Source organism: Schistocerca piceifrons, chromosome 3, assembly GCF_021461385.2.
Source record: "Schistocerca piceifrons isolate TAMUIC-IGC-003096 chromosome 3, iqSchPice1.1, whole genome shotgun sequence".
Lineage (NCBI taxonomy): Eukaryota > Metazoa > Arthropoda > Insecta > Orthoptera > Acrididae > Schistocerca > Schistocerca piceifrons.
Genome location: NC_060140.1, coordinates 273242770 through 273260386, shown reverse-complemented (window position 1 = coordinate 273260386; position 17617 = coordinate 273242770).

The window sequence follows — 17617 nt, the reverse complement described above, 5'->3', positions numbered from 1 at the left end:
TTAGGGCCTCCCGTTGGGTACACCGTTCGCCGGGTGCAAGTCTTTCGATTTGACGCCACTTCGGCTACTTGCGCGTCGATGGGGATGAAATGATGATGATTAGGACAACATAACACCCAGTCACTGACCGGAGGAAATCTCCGACCCAGCCGGGAATCGAACCCGGGTCCTTAGCATTGACATTCTGTCGCGTTGACCACTTTTTTTTCTTTTTGTAATCTCATTTTAGTCGTTTTCGTTCGTTGCATCTGCTCGGGTTGAATGTCGCAAGACAAGTTCTGAGTTTCTTTTAGCAGGTTAAGGATGGGATCTGTACTAATTTCGGTTATACCATTTACCGAAAAACTGTAACGTTTTGTCAACGTACTCATTTTTATCGAATTTATATTTTGTACAATTGTACTGCCTTTATCGGCTTCAGTTACTGCAGCTTCATTATTTTTCAATTTACGATTAGTATCATTAATCACTTTCTTTTCTTTAGTGCAAATGCTACTCATAGCTACCATTTATTGTTCTTTGATGTTGTTACATTCATGAGTTATCCTAACTTATTGGGCCTTATCTACTTCAGCACTGTCTAGACCAGAAAGTTGTCTATTACTATAGAGACGCTAAGCCTATGGGCTACATTCTACTTTAAATCTTTCTGTAAAATTAAAAGTTAATTTGAGTTTTATTTAATACCTTTTCAAAAAATTGATGCCGTGTTTTGTTATTTACTGTAACTTTATCGTTATTTATCGGTATTCTGTTCCTAAGTTTCGACAATTTCTTTTCGTGTCTGGTTTCACTTTCACATTTACGACTACACAACCAATCGCTGATACCGTTCCAGATAACATCAACTTGAAAACTAAAATTTTCTTTAAAAGCCTTAGTTAAAAAAAGATATAAATCGTGAGCTTCTACATACAATATATCTTTCTTTTTATACAGCTCCACTGTTCTGTCAGGTAAAGCATGTTGCACTCATTTCTTCTTAACTGAAGCCGTTTTTCCCCATTGCTTAACGTTAATGACAGCTTTAACATAGTGTGGCATTAGGTTAAACTTTTTTATTGCTTATTAAAATCAGTGGCCCTACATGTTTTTAAATTTTTAAAACTAATGTCCATATACTTGGTGACAGCCTTTGATACCTGGGCAGACATATATTTCAAAATCTTAACTGTGGCTGCGATTCAGCAACTGTGTAAATTTGAAGTGGTTGAAAAACTCAGCCAACCAGTTGCAAACCAAACGTTTATTTAGCCCTTGATCTTCGTTACGATATTTATAAACATACCTTCTTCAGAAGGAGTGAACCCTAAAATTGCATATAAACAATCACAAACTATTTATACACATAACCAAAATATTAGTCATAGAAAAATATTCGTGTGGTAAGCGTATTCACTTTTTATATCACATGGTCGTAAATTACATTATCTGAAGTCGAGCGGTTCTTGTCACATATAAAATTGATATAAAGCCCAGAAACATCACATGCCACGGATTAAGACAGCAGCTTGATTACACTCAGCGTGCATCAGAATAAATGTACAAACGTATGCGCCCACTGGTAAAGGCTCTTGTCTACTTAAAACTATAACAGGAGTCCAAAGTATAAAATATTTGCATGACATTTCACTATGCCAGAGACAAAGGCAAACTCTTCAGAGGTCCAAGCTCAAGTGATAAGGGTTCGCGCGGGTCTCCACGTCGGAGGTTCGAGTCCTCCCTCGGGCATGGGTGTATGTGTTGTCCTTAGCGTAAGTTAGTTAAGTTAGGTTAAGCAGTGTGTAAGCTTAGGGACCGATGACCTCAGCAGTTTGGTCCCATAGGAACTTACCACCAATCCCCAAATTTTCAAGTGATAAGGAAAATTGGGATGCAGAGGGCGCTAAATACAGTGGTGTGCAAAATTAAATCAACAAATTGAAATTTGGCACGGTTGCGTTTATTTTGCCACAAAGCAGTTTAAAAAGGTGATAGTAAAGTAGAAACAATGTAAAGAACACGGAACATAACAACTGCAACTTGCATAAATTGTAGACAAAATGTTCATCGTGTTTTCTAGACAAAAATGTTCTTCGTGTTTTCCAACCTAACGGAGTTGAATTTTCTGAGTTAGCCAACCGAGCCGTTGCGCGCGCAAATGTAAGCGACCCGCCAGATACAATTAGTGTCAGTTGTTCTCACAGCCTAAGATGATAGCGTACGAGACTGCTCGGGTTGGATCCTTACTGCCCCCCCCCCCCTCCCTCCCCCTTGTGCAGTTTTTGTATCACTGTCTCGTTCGATTTTAGGAAACCAAACGAGGAACACGTTGGGCGACTGCGTCTGTGGCGGGCCACTTGAATTTGCGCGAGTAACGGCCTCATTGGGTAACTTCAATGGAAATTAGCTCGGAAACGGCGCAGTGCAACGAATTTTTTCCTTAACAATTATCTTTCAACACAACTTGCTTTTCAACAGCCTTACAAGCTTTCCAGGTTGTTTCTGACCACCCTGTGCGTATGCGAGAGGCGTTCAAACGGTAACGCAACACTCTTTTTTTTAAAAGCAGGTTTTATTCAGGATTCCAACAACCATATAATTCCCCACTCTTTTGGCTATGAAACGGAATTTTTCAATGTAATCTCTGTTCTATGGAACCGACTTCCGTCACCTTACTGGGAGGGCCTGTTCAAATGGTTCAAATGGCTCTACGCACTATGGGACTTAAAATCTGAGGTCATCAGTCCCCTAGTCTTAGAACTACTTAAACCTAACTAACCTAAGGACATGACATACATCCATGCCCGAGGCAGGATTCGAACCTGCCACTGTAGCAGCAGCGCCATTCTGGACTCAAGCGCCTAGAACCGCTCGGTCACAGCGGCCGGCGGGTTGCCTGTACGTGGGCATTGAATCACTCTACTGGTGGATGCAGGAACCAACGTCTTACTGCATCAATAGCCTCTCCCTCATCGATGTAATGCTTGACGCGGAGTTCTTGCTTCATTGGGCCAAACAAGTTAAGTCGGAAGGTGCGAGATCCGGGCTGTCGGATGGATGAGGAAGAACAGTCCAATGGGTGTTTTTGAACTCCTCTCGTCTGCGCAGACTTGTGTGAGGCTTTGCATTGTCACGGAGAAGGAGAATCTCCTTTACTTTTTGTGGCAACGAAAAAACTGAAGTCGTTTCGTTAGTTTTTGATGGTAGCGCAATAAACTACCGCGATTGATCATTGACCACGAAGGAGGATATCAAACAGAATAACACCTTGACAGTCCCAGAAGACCTTCGCCATGACTTCACTGACTGATGTGGTGTGGCACCACTCCATGGATTGTTTCAGGTTCGAAGTGATGAACAAATGTTTTGTCACCTGTGACGACGTCCGACAAAAAATTGTTACAGTCAGCCGCATAACATGCAAGCAAGCCCGCACAGGTGGCCCTTCGTTGTTCTTTATGGTTTTCTTTTACGGGACAAAAAAAGGCACACACCTTTGAGTACCGCAACTAGTAGACGAGTGTGTCACCACTATCAACAGACGCGTCGAGTTTTGAATCGAGGTTTTTGATTGTGATCCGTCGATCACCTCAAATGAGAGTGTCCGCACGTTCCGTCTTTGCTGGCCGGCACGAGGGAGATCGGACAGGTTTGCGAGACCTTGTTAGGATGATGACACACGTCTCGCCCAACGACTCACCATGCTTTTGTTAACTTTAAAGTCTCCGTAGACGTTCTGTTAGCTTCTATGAATATGTGCGATGCTCTGGTTTTCTGCCAGAGGAAACTCAATGACAGATTTCTGCTGGCAATGCACCTTCGTCAAGGCAGACATTTTGAAGGCTGCGTATAGCGCCACCACCGATAGGAATTTAATGAAAATATAGGGGTTGAAGCCGGAATTCTCCACATTTCTTCCAACCAAAATTGTCGGGAAAAAAGGTATTGCATTACTTGTTGAACGCCCCTCGTAGATGTAGAGGTCACATATCGAGCAGTGTATGCGGAATGTCTAAGGAGCAGGACGAACAGAACAGGAGGAAGTTATACGCCGGGCGAAGAAACAGACAGCTGCGAAGACCGCAACGTTGCGTCCCGGCTGTAGGTGGTGCACGGCGCAAGCCGTTGTTCCGGTCTGCATGGCGCGACCTCCGCGGAGCGCGTCCAATCGCCTGGCGGCTGCACGGGTCGAGCACATTCGGGGCATGGCCGGGCCGGGGCTCGAATCCCGGCCCCAGATTTACGACCTGGCAGCTCTCCAGGCAGGCCGGCGCGCCGTCGCCTGCCCTCGCTTCGTGTCGCTCCAGTAGCCAAGTGTTCGTGCCGATGTTGGCCGGGCTGCTTACACCATCGCCCTGTTCACTTTCCTACTGGAGACAGCTCTTTGTTCCGAGACACGTCAGTGCAGTATTTTGAACAGCTACATCGACATCAATATCTACACTGCAGTCTTCTTCTCCTCCTCCTTCTTCTCCTTCTTCTTCATGTGGGTAACCCCCCCATGGATTGCATTTTCCTCTTCCCAGAACGTCATCCTTTCTCATACTCTCTCCGTGTCCTACTCTCCTGTGTGCTCTAGTGGTAAACCTCTGTTCTTTTCCTGTGTAATTCCCTGTCGTCTATTTCCGGCATATTGGTCTCGTGTGTATACTTGCTACTCCGGTTTTCCTTTCCTTTCTCCTTGAACCTGAACTCTAACCAATAATTCCAGAATTAAAAAGCCGGCCGGGGTGGCCGAGCGGTTCTAGGCGCTACAGTCTGGAACCGCGCGACTGCTACGGTCGCAGGTTCGAATCCTGCCTTGGGCATGGATGTGTGTGATGTCCTTAGGTTAGTTAGGTTTAAGTAGTTCTATCATGATTAATGACATAAACGCCAACAACTGGAAGTACACGACACTAGAAGAAAAAATGTCTCAGTAAACAAAGGTCCGCAAACAAACTGGTTTCGAGATAATTGCGACTTTGTGGTTACCAGCGACCACTGACTTGGTTCTGTATAAACCACACCAGTGTTAGGAAAAGTTAACAATACTGTGCAATATTTAAAAAAAAAATCGCCAAACTGGTCATGAAGGCCTAACGGTACCGACCGTCCGGCATGTCATCCTCACCCACGGCTGTCACTGGATGCAGATATGGAGGGGGATGTGGCCAGTTCACCCCTTTCCCGGTTATGCGTCAGTTTACGATGATGCAGCCGCTACTTCTCACTCAAATAACTCATCTGTTTGCCACATAAGGGCTGAGTGCACTCCGCTTGTCACCAGCGCTCGGCATACCTAACGGTCATCCATTCAAGTGCTAGCCCAGCCGGACAGCGCTTAACTTCGGCGATCTGACGGGAGCCGGTGTTACCACTGCGGCAAGGCCGTTGGCACTGTGCAAACTTAAGAAATAATTAGTGGTACTTTGGTAGAAGTGCAGGAGTTGTGAATGAACACATGAACAGTGATATTCTTGTACTCGTGGTTAAAGTGTCGTCCTCGTACACGGATGCAGGCCTGTATCCGTCGCCGTAGTGTGTTACGAATCTTTTCAAACAATCCGAATCATTACGACATTCTTGTTTAGCAGTGACAAGTCTCTGCTTCAGTTCTTCAACTGTGTTCAGCAGAGTGGCGTACACCACTTGTTTAAGGTGGCTCCAGACACTGAAGTCCCTGGGTTTCAGATCAGGCGATCTTGGAGGCAACGGTGCAGGTGATCCTTGCACAAACCAGCTTTGACCATATCAACGGTTTAGATGTCTCACCACATCAGTCGGTTCTCCACCATCCATGTATCATACCTCCGACGTTGCTCGAAGGGCATATCCTACAAGATGATGCCGCAGAAACCAAGGTAATTCCGCCCATTGAGTTTGTTTGGTAACGTGTACGGTACAATAAGCCTATCACCTACAACTCCTAACACTACAATCAAAGAGAAACGTCGCTGACGTGGAGACTAAAGCACAGCGTGTGGGATGGACCCCAAACGTAAGATCTATGATAATTAAACACACCATCAAGGGAGAACCCCGCTTCTTCTATGCATAAGATGTTATTGTTAAACCCAGGTTTCTCTACAGCTACCGCTACGGTCGCAGGTTCGAATCCTGCCTCGGGCATGGATGTGTGTGATGTCCTTAGGTTAGTTAGGTTTAAGTAGTTCTAAGTTCTAGGGGACTTATGACCACAGCAGTTGAGTCCCATAGTGCTCAGAGCCATTTGAACCATTTTTGAATCTCTACAGCTTGTTGTTTCTCTATAGCTTGTTGTCGCATCCATTGTCAGAATGTTACTCTAGGACAAAAGTCTGTGTCACTAATAAACTGAACTGTTGGTAGATGGTACGGGTATATTGCACTATGGTGCATTATTCTCCAAACACTACTGTAGCTCATTCCACAAACGTCTGTGACGAGTCACCTTGTCGAGATTCTTGGACTGTTTGCAGCAACACATCTTCAAGCACAGGTGTAACTGGTGCAGGCCTACCCGCTCTCGCAGCATTTGCGAAGTTCCCAGTTTCTCGGAGGCGTTCATACTCCCTTGTAAACTTTGACTGTCGGGTTGCCTTCTTGGTACAAGCGTGCAGCCTTCCATGCATTGCCATTAGCCCTACCGTACATGAAATGCATCTTCAAAAAATGGTTCAATTGGCCCTGAGCACTATGCGACTTAACTTCTAAGGTCATCAGTTGCCTAGAACTACTCAAACCTAACTAACCTAAGGACATCACACACATCCATGCCCGAGGCACGATTCGAACCTGCGACCGTAGCGGTCGCGCGGTTGCAGACTGTAGCGCCTAGAACCGCTCGGCCACTTCAGCCCGTGAAATGCATGTCCACGTACTCCTCGTTACTGTTATGTTCCGTGTTACTACCAACACTAGTACGACAACTGAGATGAGTCGTACTCTATGTGCTGCACTGTCGTGTCCATTCTGTTTACTACCCGCCGTCTCGAAAATGTAAACAAAGACTAAACCACCGACTGGCATGCGGTGTTTACACAGAATCACTTCGGTAGTGGCTGATAATAACAAAGTCGCAATAATCTCGCAACCGGTTCGTCTGCAGACCTTTCTCTACGGAGACATTGTATGAGGAATTTCGCCTTATGCAAGACACCTTTGGAATTTTGTTTTACCCAGATATGTTTCAGCACTTTTTGTGCTATCGTAAGTGGGTTACTTTATTTCTTTTCTGTAGAACTGTTATTACATATTCACATTTAGAGAAAACATTTGGTACTAAGTATTTATATTTGTGACTGCAGTGATTGTTTTCGAATGTTATACATGTTTTGTTTACAGTTCACAATTGGGATATGTATTACTGGGCTGATGCATTGTATGTTGTTCATTAAAATATGTAAAAAAAGTTCTGGTTTTGTAGCTAAATTGGAAAAAGAGTGGCTGTATGCATTAGTTTATATATCTTACATGACGCTGTTGAATGTTTATTTTGGCAGCTGTGAGTCTGTTACTGAGACATTTTTTCTGCTATTTTCACGTACTTTCAATTGCTTGAGTTTACGCCATTAATTTTGATATACCCGGTATTCTATATCTATCTGGTGATAGCAAATTCTAACCTCGTCTTCCTTCGCCGAAGGACATGAAAGGGAAGCAATAGTACTCAATCAGTACACAGAGGAAGCAGCGAGAGAAACCAAGGAAAAGTCTGAAAAGGGAATTAAGGTTTCACGAAGAAGAAAAAAAAAAGAAGAAGAAGTGAGGTTACTCGATGATACTGTAATTCGAGCAGGTATTGGTAACGTTCTATTTGTAAGACCGGTGCGCCCGCTACATCCTTCCAGCGGCCTGGCATCTAAAACATTGTCTTGATAGCGCTCGATTTGCTAACTTTGACGTCAAAGGCGGTAGCGCAGTTATAGAGGGATGGCAGCATTCACCACTAGGTGATGACCGAGGAGTATTCGACAGAAAGCACGTGGACTTTAAAACACTTTAAGCGGCTGGAAACACCAGAGAATTTTGTAAGTATCGCATACAGCCGCGAAACCATGCATTTGTGTATTATGTGTGGATTAGTTGACACAAAAGTTTTCTTAGTAGCGTATCGCGTAAAAAACAGTACTGGGAAAACCAACGTTTCGGCCACGGTTACAATGGCCTTCTTCTCGGTCTATTGACGCAGTACGGTACTCATAAAACTTTTATGTCAAATGACTCTGGCCGCGGAAGCCTATGCAGTTAGTTTCTGCTGCTCATCGTTTCATATACTGTCGTTAACATATCGATACTAGTGACATATACAGGATGTAACTAAATTCCCTTTACAGACAGTGAGGACTTTTTAGCGGGGACCAAGACGGTTAAGCTTAGCATAGGAATTGACGTCCGGAAACTTATCTTTCTCCCTTTACACGAAAAACAACACGACATGCGTTGCTCCTTGAGTCCTGCAGCTTATTCTTCTGGGTCCACTTACGTGTAGGGCTCCGTGTGGCGACCACCGACGTCAACAGAAATACGATACCTTCGTACTAAATTCTGGAACACACGATCACCAACCCTTGGTCCTCCAGCATCTACCTCAGCCATAAACCGCGCCAGTAGGTCTTCCTCGAATGGCTCAGTGATCTCGTAAATCAAGAATTTAATGTGTCCCCACAGATGGTGGAGTCAAGTCCGTGGAACGTGCCGTCCAGAAAAAAAATCTCTCAAACACTACAATCACGACAGCAGGTACAAAACTCTCTGCTCAGATCACAAACTCAAGTGAATGGCATGTAAACGAACCTGTAGCGCGCGTGCGACAGCAGGTGATAGGTGAATGACGTACGTAATACCCTAGTCAATGATGCCGAAAATGCAGGAGATTCGAACATGCGTTCGGGTACTTTGAGTGAAGCGGGAAAACAGCACGTATCCGGACATGAGTCTCTATGCTAAAGTTAATCGTCATGGTCCTCACTAAAAGTTCTATAACAATGGTTCCCATCCTAGAGTAATCACTCTGTGAGGCGTAAAATGTAATTTTCTGACGGGTAAAAACAAAAGGATCGGATTATTTTTCGCCTCAGAAACTGAATTATTTTTAAAAGATCATTACTATTACACTGTTTCGTAAGGCTCTAAAACTGGTTACGTAAGTTACCAAAAATAATTTTTTTGTCTCCAAATACTAGCAGTAACTTGTGACACAATACGGTCTCATACATCACACATGAAAAGGACTTCTCCTAGTTGTGGGTAGTACCCGCAATAAACCAGGAACTGATTCATAACTTAATGGTCTTTTCTTCTTGGGGGACCACGGTTAAGAAGAATTTTTTGAAATAAACTTCCGCCAATTGAGTGTTAATTGTTCATTTATTTTCCATAAACGTGATTTCGGATTTGTACCAATTCTCAGGTGGACGTTGAAATATTAAAATGTGTCTGACGTGTCGAGGATGACATGTCACAGAAACTTCAGAACGGCTGAAAAGACGAAATCATGATTACATAAATTAATTTCTCCATTGTTCACTTCCAAACGGATAAACGGACTAGCTGAGAGCACAAAACAACAGTGACTATGTAATGGATACTACATTGCTGTAGGTCTCAACTGTATTACTATTGTCATTATTATTTGTGGCAGTGGTCATACACAGCGCGTTGGCAGACTGTGGTCTTCACTTTCAGTTCAGAAATAAGGCATGGAGCCATCAGCTGACTTAAGAAATGTAGTTTATCTTTTTAAAAAGGGTTGAAGATAAGCAGTACCGATAGTCTCATTAGTTTGTGGTTAAATAAAACACCTACATATCATTTATCCTTCGTCATTTTAAAAATATGAGTGGTCAGAGAATATTCTTTTTCATTGTAAATTTTAGTCAGACGCCAATAAGGACGATAGTGGGGTTAGTAACTAAGATCTGATTACACTCAGGTGTCATGCTACCAGTAAGGTAGGGTAGCACTGTTTTAAAACGTATGTAAAGTGAATTTACCTACTCCCTATATTTCTCTCTACACATGATGCAGAAATCAGTGATCTCGCGGCTAATGAAACAACGCATATCTTTGCATTGCAGCATTTCCATGTACCATCACTATATGTTAAAACATGTGATGTTAAATTGAGAGCAGACTGTTCATTGTCCTAGTGCAAACGGTGACCTGTTCTATATTTTAACTAGAAACATTGGTGATTGTGGTGGCAAAACCACTCAGTACAGTGACAAATGACACATGACCATACATCTCGTTACACGAAAACTGGAAGTTTTAGAATAAGGACACCTTCATTTTAAGTATGGCGAGGTTATAATTAAAGTGCAGGTGTTGACAGTGGTCCAGTGTGATCTTCAACTATCGTGTGGCAGCGAAACTTGGTGGATTTTCTAAAGCCTTAATGCGGAGCCGATTTACGGTGGAAAAAAGTTAGTTCTAATGTTGGCCACCGGGTGCAAATATGGCGCTGTACTTTTAGACGTATAGAAATGTTTACATATGTAACGGTTCAGGAACGGGACATGGGCGGAAAACGTCAAACAAGTTATAAAGGCATAATAGTGATTTTATTATTAACCGCCGCTTGAGCAGTTTGTTCAAGACGAGCACCGGAGACGTCGAAAAGATGCTGTACAGTGCCAGATCTGCGCCTCGTGGCCAAACTTGGAACTAACTTTTTTTTTCAGCGTATATCGGTTTCGCATTAACGCATTAGAATATCTACCATGTTTTGCTGCGGTTCAATAATTGTGGCCCACACTAAACCTCCGTGAGTACCTGCAGTTAAATTATTACCACTCAGTACATCTGTGTACATTTATTATCATCTCTTTTTTTCTGATTTATCTTTACCCTTGATTTTAATTTCCATTTGAAATATATCTCAACTTAAAACTAATTTTGGTTGTAGAGCACCGACAACGTGCAACAACTGATTAATAGTTCGTCCCGTAAACGCAATATGGCCGTGTGATTATGAACGAAATGCTCGAAAACGGAAATGACAAGACAAAATATCGCTTTGCAAGTATCACTAATTTGGTAGTTGACAACTGTTCTAAAACGCATCTATCCACATTTAGTTCCTTTCATTGTTTCTGTGAATTTCTTTAGGTAAATCCTGGAATGATTCCTTTGAAATTGAACGCCGCCGAATACCTTCCTCATCCTTAGTAATCCGAGCTCGTGATCTGTCATCAATAGGCAGAACGTCGACAGGACATTAAACGCATGTTTCCCTTCTCGAAATGCGCCAATGAGTGGGGCGCGAAAAGTGTATTGAGAGCAGTCTCAGAGCTGGACAGGAAAAGTGTCTCATAAGCTCCCCGCGAGCTAGCGTCCTTGGCCTTCTACAAGCGAAACGCTATTCAAACTCTTCCAGCGAGATACCACAGCAGCCTGCTGCGCCAGTTAAGCCGTTGAGTCACGCCTGCATTCCGCAGCCAATTGCAACCGGAAATTGTACATCAGACGCTGTCGTGACGAGGACGTTACGATCGGCTGAAGGCTGCAAGGGGATCTGTTGCAGCATTATACGTTGTCTCAGTTTTGGGCGGTGCAAGTAACACTGCTGTGCTTTGTCGTTACTTCCCGTTTACAATTACCACTAATACATTAGCGAAAACCACTAAATCATTGGCGTCGTGACTCAACATATACGACATTTTATTCACACGTTACACAGAACGTACGCTGCACGTTATTATAATCGCAGGATTCTTCTCTGCTGGCAGCGTCTTGGAGAACACCTTCAGTAACTTTCATAGCTTTCCCTAGGAAAAATGCGACCCTGTTATCTATTGTAGAAACCATCCCAGAACAGTCTGATGTCATCTTTGTATGAACCGAGTAGTTATAATTAAAGTTTCCTTATTTAACACGTTTTAACACGGGAACTAACTACCGTACAAGTACCAAACATGGTAGCATTAATGTCAAGGATATGAGGATGAGAAGCAATGCAGAACCAATACAATTGGAACACTTTTAATATGCTGCTACGGTACATCATACCATTACATACTGGAACCTTTACTACTACAAGAGGGGCTCAATGAGGAGCCCATCAGTGTCCAGAAGAGTCTGAAAGCGCAGGTTTGTATTCTGCACAGCAGAATGAAGCATGTGCGTGGGTATGCTGCCTACCTCTCTTGATTTGCTGCGCTTCAGATCGGCACCTGTTTGAATGTTCCTCTGATAAACGCTGGCCTTCAGGGAGCCACACAACCAGGAATCACATGGAATGAGATCAAGTAATGTTCAGGTCAAGTATTTGGAAACCATTGGCTGATAGCTCGCTCCTTTCCAAATGTATTTCGGAGAAGCAGGTGAACGTCACGAGCGATGTGCTGTGGCGTCCCATCTGGCATGAAAGCTGTTGAGTTCAATCTGTCTCTCTCCTGTGGGGCGGGTATGACATGGTGGCGAAGCAATATCGCAGTAACGCTGGCCAGTCACACTGTACTTCTTTGGTCCTCGAGAGCCAATCTGTTCCAAAAAGAATGGGCCAATGATGAACGTAGCCGTGAAGCCACGCCATACGGTGAAGCGTTCACCATACGAGATGAATCTTGCACGGATACCTTTTGCGAATGGTTCGAAGCACCTCCGTACAGTGGACCACGGGATGTTCAACTGTCGTGGCACAGCATGCGCACTGCCTGACGATCGGTAATTGGGCGCAACGTTATCTACCATAGTAACAGCTATTTCATCAACTACTTGTGGACGTCGGCCTCTTCTCCAGTTGATTCGAACTTCTTCATCATGCTCCGCACAGCAGGTGGAGAGAGAGAGAGGATCCTTCCGTAATCCTTTCAGCCGGCGATTTTATCGAAGTGCAGCTCCAGCATTACTGTTGTTTTGATAATAGAACTTCACCAATAATGCCCTGCTCCTTTTCTCCAAGCTCAGGTGACACTGCGACTGGTCAGGTGTTTGAGGTTGTGTGTCACGATGACCGATCACGGCACCTAGTGGCCAAAGTTGGAATTAGACGGTGCCGCTGTAACGCATGGAAATCATGCAACCCATACTCTGGGCATTAATGCTACTAAGTTTGGTACTCGTGCAGTAATTAATGTCCGTGTTATAACGTGCTAAACAGGGAAAGTTTAATTGTAACTATCCGGTATGATTCAACACCACCTCCGTCTCCTTTATAAGCTGGAAGGGATGTCGCTGGTTATCTGTACTGCATCAGCCCCGACCCATTCTAAACCTCCCATTACATCGTCTATGCTACTGACACGAGAAGCTCATGCCATGCAAATCGAAAAATTTGGCTGTATTTTCCGGAACATGGGATATAATCAAAAGGTAAAAAATGCAACAAGCTATTGAACGAAATGTATTACCATCTCAGAAGTGCAGTTGTTTGACTAAAAATTCGATACCACATGTGACCACCTATATGGCAACGAATAGAAATTAAAATTAACAACGAGATTCTGAAAACATCAGGAAACACATTATTAGAGATGAGACAGTCCTCAGGATCGTTAACTCAGATTTTTTAAAATAAGTGACAGTTCAAAAACGTTACAACTCCAATTAGTATCTGAGACATATCACATCCACAGCTCTATCACATAAATCACTGAGTCACCCTTACCGAAACAAAATTTTGTAAATTATTGGATTAGCAATAATATCTAGATTCTCGAGTTTCTAGATATTTCATAGCATTCTTGCACTCTGAAATGGTTTCCAATATCTGTTTTCTGCCCCTCGCATAGAGTGTGGTTTTGCGTAAACTCTTTAATGAGTTACCTAGTTAGAAAAATCACTGTTACTACCCCCAAGCGCTCTACGGAAACCTCAATATCAACAACGTACCACTAGTAACTTCATTGCACTAATGTTGGCAAGTGGATCTATGTGCAGTTCGATAGTAACCTACCGCATATGTTAGCTAAGACAAAGTGGTATTTATAATTTAAACATGTGCACAACAAGCTGTTGATAAATAAGTTAGTTTTGTAATGATTTGGCGAAATGGTTCGTTCTGGATACGAATGTGGAACCGAGCATCTAACTGCAATCCTAAGTATGCCCAACTTTCTTGTCTGGCCGTGACTCGAACACAGCACTGATCGTCGTTCCTGACGAGGCACAATGAGACGTGAAGTATTTCATTTTCGTCCAGCATCAACAAGTCTGAACTTGAAAGTACATTTTTCTACTGAATGGGTATTCCAGTGAAGAAACACCTGTCCTTTTTGACTGACCACGAAAGATGAAAAGTATGATTTTATTCAGAATCAACAAAGTGTGTGTGTGTGTTTAAACTCGAAATAACGTGATGTAAAGTTTTTTTGTTGGGCGTGTATTTGAATGCAGACCCTGATCGGCTCGTAACTAAGCACGGTCAAAAGTTAGATGAATTTTTTCACAAGTAGCAAGATGTTTGAACCTGGAATGTCATTACAATGGCTTATCGTCTTTCAAACCAGACACCTATTTGCTTTTTTTTCTAACAACTAATGAAATGAAATATCGGTTTCTTTCACCACTAGCGAGATGTGGACTTATTTTTTTTTTTTTTAGCTAGAAGTAACCTGATGAAAAGTTCTGTGCTAATTGGGAGTCTAACCCCGCGAAATCGTTGCTGTTGACTAAACAAAAAGAGATGTTAACTATTGAATTTTTTTTCGCCAGTAGCGAGATTTATGCATGATATAACTTAAAATAGTGTAATGAAAAGTTCTGAGTCGAAACCGGCACGTCTCCTCATTGCTGACTACGTACGCAGAGACGATGTTATCAAAATTACTTTCATCAGTAATTAGGTGCGCGTGTGGCGGAGTTTGAGACGACATGATGAAGATTATTGTACCACACCAGGATTCGAACCAGGCACTCACATTTCGTGCAAGACTTAAAGAGTTTGGAATCTTGGGGAAACAGTGAAAGGACGGGATTGTACCGTTCCGAAAGGCTTAAATAGGGCAAAAGTGAAAATCCGATTTCATTAAAATTCGTCTGGGTGTACTGTCACTTTATCTTATCAAGTACTCATCACACTAAAATAAGCCTACGTTTCGGTCTGTTGGACGTGGTCTACCTCAGGGCAAAGATTAATTAGCTGAGGAGTGGCTGCTTCAGGGTATCGCTTTTCTAACAGTGTCCCGTAATTCGAATACTTCGGAGCACGATGATATATAAAATAGTTGAATGGAACAAGAAAGGTGGAGGAAAAAATAAGGTTGCCAACATAGTAGGTTGATGCTATACGAAAACCAGTTGGTTACTGGAAAGCGTAATTTGTGACACATGTACAATGGAAGAATTTTATTTTGGCGATCGAAGATTAATGATTGCGTTAACTTAAGAGCTCTAAATGCGTTCCCTCATAGTACCGATTATTTTCTTTGAAACGTCACTGTCCGAAATTATCCCAGTCACTTTTCTAAATGCACCCGAAAAAACTTAGTGATCCTGGTAGAACGAAGTAAAACGACGCAACAAGCAGAATTCATTATGAAAAAATATATTAATTTAATCAAGTTTGTATTGATTAATAGATTTCAACTTTGCTTCACAGTAAATTTCGAGACAGTTAATATTTCAAATAACGCAATTTCCATTGATAAGCAAAATTAATTATGCAAATGCTTTCATTATCACACTGAAAGTCTAATAAATACATTTATTTATGTAAACTGATCAGTCAATTATGTTTGCGTTATTGATCTGACAATAACATTAAAAAGCAATAAATTATATTCGCTGTTAAATTAGTAAAACGGTTTGGGGCCTTCATAAAGGGCACACTGGTGTCAGTTAATAACAATAACAAAATGCAGAGAGTATTAAAGAACACACATTTGTATTGCAGTCATCCAGTAAATGAAATTCAGGGCATCCCTTTCAGAGATGAAAGTACCGGAGATGTTCTACGTCGAAGACACCACTGGGTCTCACATCCACGACAGTATCCAGTCGTCTCCAGAATGACTGTTCAGACTCGGCGCGGAAGGCCTTCTAACCTGACTCGATACGAAAATCTTCTAGTAACATTCGAAAGCTCGATGCAGCGACACCGACTCTCAGATGTGTAAGCGTACTACATCTGCTAAACTTGCAGCGCGCCTCACGATTATTTGCAAAAACAGTTCACTTACAAACTGAAGTATCTTACAATGTACTAGGCCACATTTGAGTGCAAAATAACCTTGATCAGGGCCAGTGTTACTAATAATTACGACCCACAACAGCTCGACAGTACAGCATTTATTTTTCTACATCTCGACTTTATAAAATGATATGATTTATTTCATCTTTATATGCAAAATAGATAGAACAAATATTGATCATGAAAAATGCTACATACAAAACATGCAAACAAAAGAAAAAACAGGAAATGACAAAGCTCATAAGAAAATATCGATACAGAGTGTAACACGTCACATGTTGCACAATCAAGTACTGAGACATTGAAACTACTGTGTCTTTTGTGATGCTGCCATTTAAGACAAAATCAAAGGGTGCATCTGCTACAGAGAACCACTGTATGTGCAATTACAAAATAGAATTTATCATGTTAAATCAAATTTGAACAATATATAACATAATGTTAGGAGGTTAACTCTCAGTAGTAAAACAGTTCAACAACTGAAAATAATACACTGAAGAGCCAAAGAAACAGGCACATCTGACTGATCTCGTGTAGAGTTCTCCTAGAACTGCCGCAACACGATGTGGAATAGACTCGACTAATGTCTGAAGTACTGCTGGAGGGAACTGACACCATCAGTCCCGCAAAGATGTTCCTAAATCCGTAAGAGTACGAGGGGTAGAGGTCTCTTCTGAGCAATAATATTCATATCTGGGGAGTTTGGTGCCAGCGGAAGTGTTTAAACTCAGAAGAGTGTTCCTGCAGGCAATCTGTAGCAATTCTGCACGTGTGGGGTATTGCATTGTCCTGCTGGAATTGCCGAAGTCCGTTGTAATGCACAATGGACATGAATGGATGCAGGTGATCAGGCAGAATGCTTACGTACGTGTCACCTGTCAGAGCCGTACCTAGACGTATCAGTGGTCCAATAACACTCCAACTGCGCACGCCCGACACCATTACAGCGCCTCCAACAGCTTGAACAGTACCCTGCTTACATGCAAGGTCCATGGATTCATAAGGCTGTCTCCATACCCGTATACGTTGATCCGCTCGATACAATTTGAAACGAGACTCTTCCGACGAGGCAACATGTTTCCAGTCATCAACAGTCCAATGTTGGTGTTAACGGGCCCAGGCGAGACATAAAGCTTTGTGTCGTGCAATCATCAAGGGTACACGAGTGGGCCTTCGGCTCAGAAAGCCCATGTCGATGATGTTTCGTTGAATGGTTCGCACACTGACACTTGTTGATGCCCCAGCTTTTGAAATCTGCAGCAATTTGCGGAAGGGCTGCACAGCTGTCACGTTGAAAGATTCTCTCCAGTCGTCGTTGATCCCGTTGTTGTAGGATCTTTTTCCGACCGCAGCGATGTTCGAGATTTGATGTTCCACCGGATTCCTGATACTCACGGTACACTCGTGAAATGGTCGTACGGGAAAATCCCTACCTCAGTGCTACCTCGGAGATGCTGTGTCGCATCGCTCTTGTGCCGACTATAACACCATCTTCAAACTCACTTAAATCTTGATAACCTGCCATTGTAGCAGCAGTAA